Source organism: Gymnodraco acuticeps, unplaced genomic scaffold (genome assembly GCF_902827175.1).
Source record: "Gymnodraco acuticeps unplaced genomic scaffold, fGymAcu1.1, whole genome shotgun sequence".
Classification (NCBI taxonomy): Eukaryota; Metazoa; Chordata; class Actinopteri; order Perciformes; family Bathydraconidae; genus Gymnodraco; species Gymnodraco acuticeps.
The window spans coordinates 2,141,039-2,155,341 of NW_022991064.1; positions in this window are offsets into that span (position 1 = coordinate 2,141,039).

Sequence of the window (14,303 nt, forward strand, 5' to 3'; positions counted from 1 at the left end):
TACAATACAAACTTAAACAGTGTCATATTGATAAAGACAAATATTATTGACTTGTAAATTATATATAAACTAATGATCTACTTAATTACACATCCGAAAAGGGGGGGGAAGAAGTTTACACTTATTTAATCCCACCCCTTCTCTCAAAAACTAAATTATTAACATATATATTTTTGTATTTTATTGGATAAACAAGCAAAAAATTGACACTTGAGATAACATTATCTCTGCTACAGATGTGTTAGCCATTTAGTGTAAATCAATAGTCCCAAAGCAGTCCCGTTTTCCAAATCTTATTTTTAAATTGAGTCACCACGTTGCACTTGGTCATTACTCACACTCTTGGTGTCACAGACAGTGTGCTCATGGTCCATGTCAGTCAAAGTCTGGCCTACATGCCCTCTCCCCAGCAGAGGGTGAGTCAGCCCCACGCAGAAGGCTCAGGACACCCAGCGACTGAGAAATGACTCACAATCTCAACTGGTAGTCACGACACCAGCTGATACCCAAATCAATTGAGAGTGCGCCCTCTGCTGCTCACATCCTGTCATAGCCTAAGCTAGTAATTAAGACACTGGTGGAAAATAACTCAGTACCCAAGTATTGTACATGGATAACATTTTAAGGTAGTTGGACCTACTTCGAGTATTTCAGTTTTCTCTTTCAATATATATTTTTTTATTTTCAGGTGGGACAATACAACAGAACATAATAAAACCCACAAAACAATAACAACAAACAATGACACAAACAGCAACAGTAGCAACCTAGTCATTTACACTTATCTTGTTATATTTACGCCCACAGTTATTTCAGTTGTCTGCTGTTTTTGATTTCATCTACATCTTAGTGACAAATATTTTACTTTTTTCTCCACAACATTTTTAATGTACAATTACTTTCTAGGTTCAGATTAATTAATTAATACGGGTTTTGGCTACCCATTAGTATAGTAATAAATAAACTGAAAACATAAAATTGCACATTTACCTGCTGTTATATTAAAGGAATGAACACATAAGCGCATCAATAACTATAATTATATTATATTTCTGAAATGGGGCTTTCTTAATAATAAGCACTTAGCAATAGTTTTGTGCCTTTCCTTGTTTAACAGTTTGAATGCAGAACTTTTATTCATAAGAGTAATTTGTTAATGAAGAAATTCTACTTACTTAATTGTTATTGGGATGTAATTATTCCATGACTTTACAGAGTTTAATTAAAAGAAGAAAACTTGCACATTATTAACTTTTTCACTAAGTTCAGCCTTTTTGACTGAATAAGCACTGACGTTAATATGTTTATGTCACTGCTTGTTTTACCAGTTCAGTGCTGCACATCCTGCTTTGAATAACACGGATGTCATCTGCAGTGAAATGTATGACAGCCACAGCCTCTGATTTAAATGTAACTTTGTATTCATTGTTCCAGTTGAGAAGCTGTATTCCTTGTATCGGCATCACCCTATGATGGTATTCACTCTATCAAACAACAATGAATACGCCTGGCCTTACATTTTCCAGTTGACTTTTCTTGAGAAACAGATTGCATTATTCATCATCTTATGTTCCATGATAGTAATGTCGTCGGGCCAGTTTAGTCAAAGTAAAGAGGCTCTTCATAGAGTCCTGCAGATTGTCACTGACAGCTAACAGGATCTTAGTGGTGCAATAACTATGCCAGATCAGTAGATACATGACTCAGGATGTCATCAGGGCCACACATCTGTTGTGAAATAGTTTAAAGGAGAACTTCATCCACAACATGACCATTTGTTTATCAGTTACTCAGCTCGTGTTACTTTAAATTCTTGAAAATAGAACAGGTTTTTTTTTGCATGCCTCCACGGTGAGTGAAGAATCCAAAAACTGAGAAAAGTTGTGAAAAATGTAAGGTAAGATGGGCCGTTTTAACAACAGCTAAACACTTGTTTACACCCTCTCACACAATTGAATGCAGTTTAATTTAGGTCTCATTTATCCAGTCTTATGTCCACCATTTCCCAAACATGCATTTTCACAAAAACATTACTATTTAACACAGCAGTAGTGTGTCTTTGCAACATGAGACTGCTAAACTGTTTTAAATGGTAAGGTATTAGTGAAAATGCATGTTTCAAAAATAGTGAGCATACACCTTAAGGACTGCATGAGAAAATGTGTGTAAGAGTTTGTTAACTGATGTTTTGATACAATTTCACCCCCATAAATGTAATTAAACAAGAATTTACTCTTTATTTTGTTCACCTTGGAGGTCTGTGAGAAAAAATAATGTTCCCTTTAAGGATTCAAGGGCACACAGGATGAGTACTTGATGATTACATTTTATGTTTTTTTATATTTCTATAAAACAGTGGCCTCAGCAGGTTAAGGCCCCATTTACACGGGAACGCAAACGAAAATGAACCAAATTCGATATCAAAAAAGTATTCCGTTCACACGCAATCGGCTCAATAAACGTGTTCGTTCACACGAGACGTCTCGACCCGCTGGAGACGCTGTAGTACATATGCCGGGCCTGTAAGTGGCGCTGTATTTCCGCCACAAAATACCAGTGGCGAACCGTGGCTATCACAACTGGACCTTCTGTAGACACACCCAGCCGCCGCCCCCCTCCGCGGCATTATAATGTCCGTCTTTTCACTGAATTGTCGTCTTGAAAAGGGTACTCACAACAATTCCGCAACAACTTCATCTTCACCTGTTGCACTTGTCATTTCAACGTTAAAAACAATACAACGGCATGAATTGCTTCGTCGCATTCATCTCAGTGCTTCTCAAAGTGTGGTCCGCGGACCACCGGTGGTCCGTGAGCGCCCCCTAGTGGTCCGTGAGTATATTGGTAACATTGCACATTTTAAATAAATAAATACATTTAAGTTTTCCGCACTCTCGCGGGAATATCTCCGCAATGGAGCGAGCTTAAGTTTAACTTTCAATTGCATGATATAGCCACCTTCATCACACATGTTGCCACTTGTTTGTACCATTTCCAGGCGATTTGTAATCTGTTCTAGAAAAACGATGTGATTTTGGATATTTGTGGAGTTAGGTGGTCCGCGAGTGTTTTTTTATTGGTTAAGTGGTCCTTGGTGTGAAAAAGTTTGAGAAACACTGATATATCCTCTGTCTCGAGCCAGTTAACTAGCGGGCCTTCTAGAGTACCCTGGAACCGAGGGGAACTCTGAAAGAATACGCCCATTGGCTACAAATCAATATATGATTGGTTGATCAAACTGTCAGTCCAAACGTACGCTCTCATTTAGTGCAACGGCCAAGGCATTCGATCAAGTATGTAGAATACCTTGGTTGAAGGATATTCTACCCAGAGACCCAGAACAAGATCTGATTGGTTGCTTTCTTTTCTAACACAAAACCACTGAAATGCGTAGAGCATGGTCCGAGAAGGACAAACAAATAAACGTAACACTGTAATATTACAGATCAACAACACGGATACGATTCTCATTTATACATTTTATTACATTTTATTTATATAATTAAATCGATGTTTTGTTTGTTTTATCTGAGTGTTCCAGGGTATTCTCTGAATACCTTGAAGGCCCTGACGGTTCGCCACTGCAAAATACACCAAAAGCAGCGAAGAAGACCCCCCGAGCATGGTTGCCATGGTTGCCTGGTTGCCCTTCTGTTTATTCTCCGCGGTGGACTTAGCAACATGTAGTTCATGTAGTTCTCCATGTCCACTTGTTGCTGATGGTTGTGGTAGAGGAGCTGTAGATTTTGCACTAACATCTACAGCATTGAGCAGCAGAGGTGGGGAGAGGCGGGGCTATGGCTTCATCGTTATCAGGAAATGATCGTATAGGGCGTACACACGGAGCCGTTTGGCCCCCCACAGCGTTCCGTCCGCACAGGGCCGCCCCTGGCCAACTTGGGGCCCCAAGCGACATTGTGAGATGAGGCCCCCCCCCCCAACCGACAGGAGTGAACTTTTTTTTTTTGGGAACAAAGTAGGCTACTTTGCGAATATAATTCCTGTTTATTATTATTATCAACAGTTACTTTTTTATACAGTAAGGTAAATGGTAAATGTGCATGTATGTAGTTCAGTATACGTTTACAGGTGAATACGTCTGCATTTCCTGCCAAATACTAGCCTCAAAAAGATTAAAATATAATGAATGCAAATAAACTACTTCTACTAATAATAATAATCATAATCAATTCAATAATATAAATACTATATTATTTTATTATAATATAGTTGTAATATAGTCAAGATAAAACATGCTTATGACATGCTCAAAAACTGATATTTCTTAAATCTGTATTCAAATGTAGTTCCCTCTGTCAGCAATGTATCAACAACTACACACACATTGCTATCAGTATTTCTCTGTGTTGTGGTTAACATGATGATGACTGTTAGGAGTAAAAGTTTACTTTTTATTCATGTATTTTTTCTTTTAATGTTTATTTTATTATCTTTTACTGTTTTTAAATGCCTTTGTCTGGAAGTCTTTCATTTTTGTAAAGCACCTTGAATTGCCTTGTGTTGAAAGGTGCTATATAAATAAACTTGCCTTGCCTTAAGGGGAGAGGCTGAGCATCACCATGAAATGTGCAAATTGACATAAAAATGAATACAAGGGGAAACAATGCTCCATGTTTTTTAGGCTGTAAACTTTAACTGTTATGTAAGCCAACTAGACAGACAGTGTATCACTCTTCCTCCTGTACATTAGCAGATAAAAGGCATAACATACTTGAATGAATGGTAAATAAAGAATGCTGGAAATAACTGCATCTCCATTAGCCTATATGCTATGCAGAGACTGCCTTCTTCATGTTGTGAATTGCAGCCAGTGCTTGAATTGGAATGAAAAAGGTGCCAGTACTCTAAAATCAGCAACTTTTTCAAGTCAATTTTATATATACAGCCCACAAACAAGAATTTGGCTACTATAATGCTGGTGGGTTTTTCTCTTTACTACTGTATATTTTAGAAAGGTTCACTGTACTTAACATTTTTTATGATAGGCAGCGGATATGGCTAAAGCTCAGTAAGGTCAATATTAACTGAAAATATAGCAATCAAAGTCTAGATCTTCTGCTGAAGACACATGAAGCAGAGACCTTTCAGGTGAGAGCCCCTCTGGTGGTGTTCAACATTAATGACAAGGAAACAAAGCTCTGGTCAGAAGCATTTTTTATAAAAAGCTTTAACAAAATTAAGTATTTCTGTACATTTTGAATGCAATCTAACTTTCCAACTCAGAAAACGAAAAACGAAAAAGTGCCAAAAGTCTTCTCACATGGCTGAGCTGCTTTGCAATATACTTCACCACTGAAGAATACAAATATGTATAAAGTAAACTATGATGCAATCTAACTTTCCAACTCAGAAAAATGATAAAGAGCATGAACAAAGAACATGTAAAAACAAATGCAAAATTTGCACAATCTAAAATGAGAAACTGTAACTGCAAGTAACAAAGTCTGAGCCATGGTAAAGAGTTACATTGAACACCAAGCTGATCAGATAACTCCCTGGTTGGTCTGAAGTCCTTCTATCTCCAGGATCTGTACAAATCGGCACATTATGCCAAAAGTCTTCTCACTGGGTGAGCTGCTTTGCAATATACTTCACATTGTTAGAAAAGGCTCCAGAAGGCCTTGGGGACATCAGTATCAGGGGCTGGAGCTGGACAGGCTCTTTCATCAGCACTTCTCCTTCCCTTTGCCAGCCAGGACCTCACATACTGTTCCGGATTGAACTGTCCTAGTGATGGTCCATTACATTTAATGAAAACCAGGCTGGACAGTCGGCTGACAGAGAGAGCATTCCTTTTTGCAGTAAGGATATCGTTCATGCAGCTGAATGCCCGCTCACACTCACTAGTGGAGACAGCGATGGTTCGGACTGCTTTCAGTAGAGGCTCCATGGCAGCAGGTGTACGGGATGCCCTGGTTTCCTTGTATTCGCGAAAGCCCTGAACAGTCTCTCTTCTGTCCACTTTCAGCACTTCGCACAAACGTAGCACCTCTACGTCCCCATACTGTACGTCTAACTCCTCTTCAGGCCAACTTCCAGGATGGATAACTTTCATGTCCTGGATTAGCTGATTGTCCCGGGCCTCCCGGCCATGTAATGGGATTTCTCTTGTGCTGACATGAGAGGAGGTTGTGGAAGTCTTCGTCGCATCTATATCCTCTGTCTCGAGCCAGTTAACTAGTGGGCCTTCTAGAGTACCCTGGAACCGAGGGGAACTCTGAAAGAATACGCCCATTGGCTACAAATCAATATATGATTGGTTGATCAAACTGTCAGTCCAAACGTACGCTCTCATTCAGTGCAACGGCCAAGGCATTCGATCAAGTATGTAGAATACCTTGGTTGAAGGATATTCTACCCAGAGACCCAGAACAAGATCTGATTGGTTGCTTTCTTTTCTAACACAAAACCACTGAAATGCGTAGAGCATGGTCCGAGAAGGACAAACAAATAAACGTAACACTGTAATATTACAGATCAACAACACGGATACGATTCTCATTTATACATTTTATTACATTTTATTACATTTTATTTATATAATTAAATCGATGTTTTGTTTGTTTTATCTGAGTGTTCCAGGGTATTCTCTGAATACCTTGAAGGCCCTGACGGTTCGCCACTGCAAAATACACCAAAAGCAGCGAAGAAGACCCCCCGAGCATGGTTGCCATGGTTGCCTGGTTGCCCTTCTGTTTATTCTCCGCGGTGGACTTAGCAACATGTAGTTCATGTAGTTCTCCATGTCCACTTGTTGCTGATGGTTGTGGTAGAGGAGCTGTAGATTTTGCACTAACATCTACAGCATTGAGCAGCAGAGGTGGGGAGAGGCGGGGCTATGGCTTCATCGTTATCAGGAAATGATCGTATAGGGCGTACACACGGAGCCGTTTGGCCCCCCACAGCGTTCCGTCCGCACAGGGCCGCCCCTGGCCAACTTGGGGCCCCAAGCGACATTGTGAGATGAGGCCCCCCCCCCCCAACCGACAGGAGTGAACTTTTTTTTTTTGGGAACAAAGTAGGCTACTTTGCGAATATAATTCCTGTTTATTATTATTATCAACAGTTACTTTTTTATACAGTAAGGTAAATGGTAAATGTGCATGTATGTAGTTCAGTATACGTTTACAGGTGAATACGTCTGCATTTCCTGCCAAATACTAGCCTCAAAAAGATTAAAATATAATGAATGCAAATAAACTACTTCTACTAATAATAATAATCATAATCAATTCAATAATATAAATACTATATTATTTTATTATAATATAGTTGTAATATAGTCAAGATAAAACATGCTTATGACATGCTCAAAAACTGATATTTCTTAAATCTGTATTCAAATGTAGTTCCCTCTGTCAGCAATGTGTCAACAACTACACACACATTTCTATCAGTATTTCTCTGTGTTGTGGTTAACATGATGATGACTGTTAGGAGTAAAAGTTTACTTTTTATTCATGTATTTTTTCTTTTAATGTTTATTTTATTATCTTTTACTGTTTTTAAATGCCTTTGTCTGGAAGTCTTTCATTTTTGTAAAGCACCTTGAATTGCCTTGTGTTGAAAGGTGCTATATAAATAAACTTGCCTTGCCTTAAGGGGAGAGGCTGAGCATCACCATGAAATGTGCAAATTGACATAAAAATGAATACAAGGGGAAACAATGCTCCATGTTTTTTGGCTGTAAACTTTAACTGTTATGTAAGCCAACTAGACAGACAGTGTATCACTCTTCCTCCTGTACATTAGCAGATAAAAGGCATAACATACTTGAATGAATGGTAAATAAAGAATGCTGGAAATAACTGCATCTCCATTAGCCTATATGCTATGCAGAGACTGCCTTCTTCATGTTGTGAATTGCAGCCAGTGCTTGAATTGGAATGAAAAAGGTGCCAGTACTCTAAAATCAGCAACTTTTTCAAGTCAATTTTATATATACAGCCCACAAACAAGAATTTGGCTACTATAATGCTGGTGGGTTTTTCTCTTTACTACTGTATATTTTAGAAAGGTTCACTGTACTTAACATTTTTATGATAGGCAGCGGATATGGCTAAAGCTCAGTAAGGTCAATATTAACTGAAAATATAGCAATCAAAGTCTAGATCTTCTGCTGAAGACACATGAAGCAGAGACCTTTCAGGTGAGAGCCCCTCTGGTGGTGTTCAACATTAATGACAAGGAAACAAAGCTCTGGTCAGAAGCATTTTTTATAAAAAGCTTTAACAAAATTAAGTATTTCTGTACATTTTGAATGCAATCTAACTTTCCAACTCAGAAAACGAAAAACGAAAAAGTGCCAAAAGTCTTCTCACATGGCTGAGCTGCTTTGCAATATACTTCACCACTGAAGAATACAAATATGTATAAAGTAAACTATGATGCAATCTAACTTTCCAACTCAGAAAAATGATAAAGAGCATGAACAAAGAACATGTAAAAACAAATGCAAAATTTGCACAATCTAAAATGAGAAACTGTAACTGCAAGTAACAAAGTCTGAGCCATGGTAAAGAGTTACATTGAACACCAAGCTGATCAGATAACTCCCTGGTTGGTCTGAAGTCCTTCTATCTCCAGGATCTGTACAAATCGGCACATTATGCCAAAAGTCTTCTCACTGGGTGAGCTGCTTTGCAATATACTTCACATTGTTAGAAAAGGCTCCAGAAGGCCTTGGGGACATCAGTATCAGGGGCTGGAGCTGGACAGGCTCTTTCATCAGCACTTCTCCTTCCCTTTGCCAGCCAGGACCTCACATACTGTTCCGGATTGAACTGTCCTAGTGATGGTCCATTACATTTAATGAAAACCAGGCTGGACAGTCGGCTGACAGAGAGAGCATTCCTTTTTGCAGTAAGGATATCGTTCATGCAGCTGAATGCCCGCTCACACTCACTAGTGGAGACAGCGATGGTTCGGACTGCTTTCAGTAGAGGCTCCATGGCAGCAGGTGTACGGGATGCCCTGGTTTCCTTGTATTCGCGAAAGCCCTGAACAGTCTCTCTTCTGTCCACTTTCAGCACTTCGCACAAACGTAGCACCTCTACGTCCCCATACTGTACGTCTAACTCCTCTTCAGGCCAACTTCCAGGATGGATAACTTTCATGTCCTGGATTAGCTGATTGTCCCGGGCCTCCCGGCCATGTAATGGGATTTCTCTTGTGCTGACATGAGAGGAGGTTGTGGAAGTCATTCTGTGTCTCAGATTCTCTACCATACTGCGGAAAAACTGACCTGCATGAATCTGTACAAGCCTGCCATTCTCACGCAGGGCAACACCCTTGAAGGACTTCTCAGCTAGAGCTGTATGAACTGTAGTCATGTGTGGACCAGGCATGGTGACCATGAATTCAAAAACTCGTATTTCTCGAGTTAAGAGCCTATCTGCTGTAGGCAGTGTCATCTCTCTTTTTTGGAGTTCCCGAGAGAGGTCGCTGAGCTCTGTGAGCGCATCGTACATCAGTCCCAGATTGCTGACAAACGTTGCAGATGTGAGCACATCATCCAGGCCCTTGTACTTTGCTCTGTCTCTGGAATCCCTGCTCGTGTCGTTTGCAGCATTTGTGAAGTGATCATGAAGCACTCGGTAGTTTTCCCAGACTGCTCTGACGCTCCTTTCACTTGAAGCCACCCAGCGGATGGACAAAACACGCCCTATCACCAGGAGACGCTGTCCGACTGCTTGCGCACACTGCGCTAACTGCCTCTGATTTTTGGGGGAGGCATGGAACAAGGAATAGAGTTTGTCAAAAAAGATCTGGAAATGATTGAGCCCTGAGACCTCCTTGACCACATCCCCAACTGCCAGCTCTAGACGATGATTGGAGCAGTGCCACACAAACAGGCTTGGGAATTTACTACACAACTGGGTAGCAACGCCTGTTCTCTTCCCTAGCATGACTGAAGCCCCATCACATGCAAAAGAAACGAAACACTGACCTAAAAAGTCCTCGTTAAAATCTCTTCCAAGACACTCCATTAACGCCTTTGTGATGTCATCAGCCGTTGTTCCATCCAACTCGATCAGCTCCCAAAAAAACGTTTCGGGCTCAGCATCAGCTAATGCTGAGCGTAGACACACAACAAGCACCGTTTTACCACTAATAGTGGTAGATTCATCGACCAAAACACAGAGTTTTCTTTGGTTTTCTGTAATGTCTTTTGCCATTTTTTTCTTCAGCTCATGAGCTATGTGGTCGATGATTTCGCCACAGGTTTTATTGGAGTGCAAAACCCTGCCCACGTTCAGCCCATTCAGTTTCTGTACATTCAAATCAATTGGCATGTCTGTGAATGGCCGGCTATGTTTGCCAATTTTATATGCCGTTCGAAAAACTCTGATAGTGGTGTCTAATTCAGATTTATGCATAGACTGCACTTGATGTTGAATAGTTTCACGTGAAGCAGATGTAAGGATGTCAGCAGCTTTTACATGGGCTTGTGATTCTTTATGTTCTTTGATTTATTTTCTCAGGCTAGCTTGTTGTTTGCCCTTGTCAACACCGAAATGAGACACTGCACACTCACCCCATTCAGTTGACAGTTTCAGTCCTTGTCCAGTGTGTATTCCCAAAGATTTGACATCTCTGCATATCCGACATCCTAGCTTCTTATCTTTAAGAAGGAGCCATGCATTGGTCTTGCAAAAATATTGCACCTGGTCCGTTGTCCAGCAGTCAGGTGCATCGCTTTGCCCGGTGTTGGTGGTGGCAGTTGAGCCAGCAGCAGCTAACGTTAGAGGCTCTGGAGGAGGCGGCGGAGCTAGTGCTAATGCTAATGCACTAGAACTTGGAGCAGGAGGATCAACCAAAGAAAGCTCCCCATCAGACACAATTTCCAACACAGGCACAGCATTCTCTGTATTTGAAGTTTCTTCCGGCGACAACCGCTGTCTTTTTGCACTTTTATTAATCCACGCTAACATTTTAGAAATGCTAATTTGTGACGTGACTTGCTTTCCTTCTCTCGGGGGCGTGCCTGCTCTGTTCTATCACTCTACATAGCCACCCACTGGGTGGGAGTTGCACTGCATAAACACAACACACGTGCATCTAGGTATGTAAATTGTAAAGCATTAAAACATGGTTTTACTAACAGTTTTCAGTATGTTGTTACTTCGGCATTATTATTATTATTATTTTGAAACGTGTATTACTATTAAATCACGGTCAAATAGGTTAATTTTGACATAGTCGTTTCCACCACAGTATTTACATGGAGAAGATAAGCCCCGCCCCCTCTCCAGCACGTTCTGTTTGAATGACAGGAGTAAACAGCTGACAGCCGCTGTGAAACTCCAGCGGTTACGGAGCATCCACACAGCAGCGTGCGTTGACGCTTGGAGGCGGGCGTATCTGAAGCTTGGGGATTTTTTGCGAGCAACGTTACCAACAACCAATCACATGAATCTCCCGCCCCCGACATACAAAGCAATAGCAATGTTAAAACGAAGTAAACTGGATATAAAATCCCCAAACAGGCGAAAACCTACCAGTTTCATCCACTGTCTCTGCCTCCTCCCTCCATGCCTCGCTCCTCCGGTTTGTATCCCGGTAGATGAACAGAGACTGATCATACAGCACCGGGTGATTCACTACCGCTACAATGAATTTTCCCTCCATTTTTTTGAATATGAGGAAATGACCTGCGTAGTCTCTCCCAGCATACACGCGGTTTGATTGGCTAGCGATTGTACTGGCAGATTTGAATAAACGGGATTTCATTGGCTGACGCCTCCGTCGAGGCGTCAAAAGTTGAACATTGCTCAACTTTTGACGCCAGCTACGCCAGCAACGCTCCACGTCGCTTCCCAAAATGCAGTTCGGCTAAAAGTGACGTCACCCCATTCAAAGTGAATGGGCAGAAGCGTTGGAAGCTTCAACGCACGCCGCTGTGTGGACGGGCCGTTAGAGCGATGAGAATGTCCGTTCGGCACCTCATGACGCATCTACTGAGTACCGGGCGGCTGTATATATATATATGGATGTATAATAAGAACGGCGGGAGAGTGTTGAGTACTGGCACGGTGCATGAGTACCGGAGTACCGCCAGCATGCCGGTACTGAGCAAGAAGTGCCGGTACTCCATGGGTCAGAACCAGAAGTGCCGGTACTGCGTACCGGTGAGTACCGGCCCAATTCCAGCACTGATTGCAGCTGATGTTTTAATATGGCAATTTGCTTATACAACATTCGCAAGTTGTACATTTGACTCATACAATAACCCACCTTCGAGTGATGCTCTAGTTTCTTCATGTTTTTTTTTTTTTTTCCCTCTTGCTTGCTCCGGACTGAAACTGTCTTTTCACCGACATCTCTTCACCTGCACTAGTGGCCGTATCAAAGCCGTGATTGGTCAGATGTCGATTAATTGCAACGGTGTTGGGTTACAGACGTGCTCCCCTTGTCACCTCTCACTCTCACTCTCGCGGGGGGTGCGCGGAGAACTGAGCGGAGAACTGCGCACAGCAGCTGAGGCCCTCTGGGCGGGGCCCCCTGCGCAAGGCGGGGCCCCATACAGCCTGCGTGATTGGCCTGTAGGGTGGGGCGGCCCTGCGTCCGCAGATCTACCCACCTTGGGACCCGTTATCGTTTGAGGGGTCCGTTTCCACTTTCCGTTACGGCCTCGTGTGAACGAACGGGTAATACGAAAGAGAAAAGTAACAACCCGAACCGTATCCATGTAAACGGGGCCTAAGAAGACTCACTTTTCACCTCAAATTGTCCTGGTGGCTTATTATCACTCCTATCTGCTTGGTTGATTCTGGTGGATAATATTAGGCGATACAACCAACACAAATTGTTCAAGTTACTTTGATTTGAGGCAGGTAAAATCTCGTCGATGCCTGCAACTTATACTGAGGGACAGGAGAAAAAACGATACAACCAATGGATTTAAACCTTAATGCTGTTAGGCCTCATTGCCAAACATCGTTGTCAATATTACCACGTAATGTAACACAATCAAGGCGGATTAATGTAGCCTACCACATAATCTGATTTGTATAATTGTGGTAGAGTAAACAAGAGTGTGATAAACATATTAGTTCCTTGAGGATGAACACAGGACATTTAATTAAAAAAAAGTGACAATAGGCCTTTTTTACAGCAGATGTTTTGGCATATAAAAGTAGAAAACACAAGTGTAGTTAATACAACTAATGATGGTTGTGCTGGTATTTTGCACGCTGGCTCTTTAATCCACAATATGACAGGGATATATACTGTAAGGATCATTTATTGTCATTATAAAGTTTAGGATTATGCAATAAAATACGGTTATAGTCTCATTTTGCTACACAATGTTTTTTTGTGGTGTAGTGGATAATGAGTTCTCACAGCCTGAGGAAAGTGTTAGCAGGCTATTAGTTACACCTGTGAATATTTTACAAGTCACTTCTTAATCAATTACATTGCATTTTAAATGAAAAATAAGACCCTTTTCTATTAAAGATCCTGCTGATAAAGCTATACATTTCGGTGATGCAAAGAGATATTTATTTGAGGTAACTTCCAGCAACCTTCTTGGAAAAAACGTCATGATGCTGCAGCAGGTGTGTTGATTTGGTGGTAGCAGGATAGAAGCATAGTGCTTTTCCACCATCAAATGAATCAAAAGAAGAGCAGCTATACCTGTTAGCAGAGCTGTCAGCTAGCTACCTGTCCAGGTGCTACAATGGAGGAAACATATGTATATATTTTAAAGAGGAAATTTACATTTTGTTGACGAGAAGACCGACAGCTCAGTCCGACCTGTCACCTGAACTGGCGCAGTGCTGCTGGTAACAGTAGGCCATGCCAGTAAACTCATTTCAGGGACTGGTTGTCGAGTTTTTCAAAAGTTTGACACCAGAAACAGCCTTCAAAAAGTTGGAAAATCTGACAAAAGGAGGGGACATTTTCTACCTGAAAAAAAACGCATGGATACAGGACTAATAAAAACTGGACATGAATTACATCTTGTGAGGCCAAGGCAGGAGGACTTATTACCACGAGGAGAGGTCCAGAAATGCATGAATGAAGTCGGCTATCAGTAAGTGCTCATTTTTTTTGATTCGCAGTGTTGTGTTTTATTTGTGGCACAATGGCCGCCGAGCCAGCCAACGCATTGTTTTGCAGTTTGTGGCTTTTTACCTTGGTCGAAGTTACTATCAGTCACTGTGCTTTCAAATTAATCTGTTGAGGTTTTCTTCTGTTGGCTAACTGAGTTTGTGTTGATTGATACATTTTACTTCGAACAAGTAAAATACATAATTACAAAACAATTTTTTTTT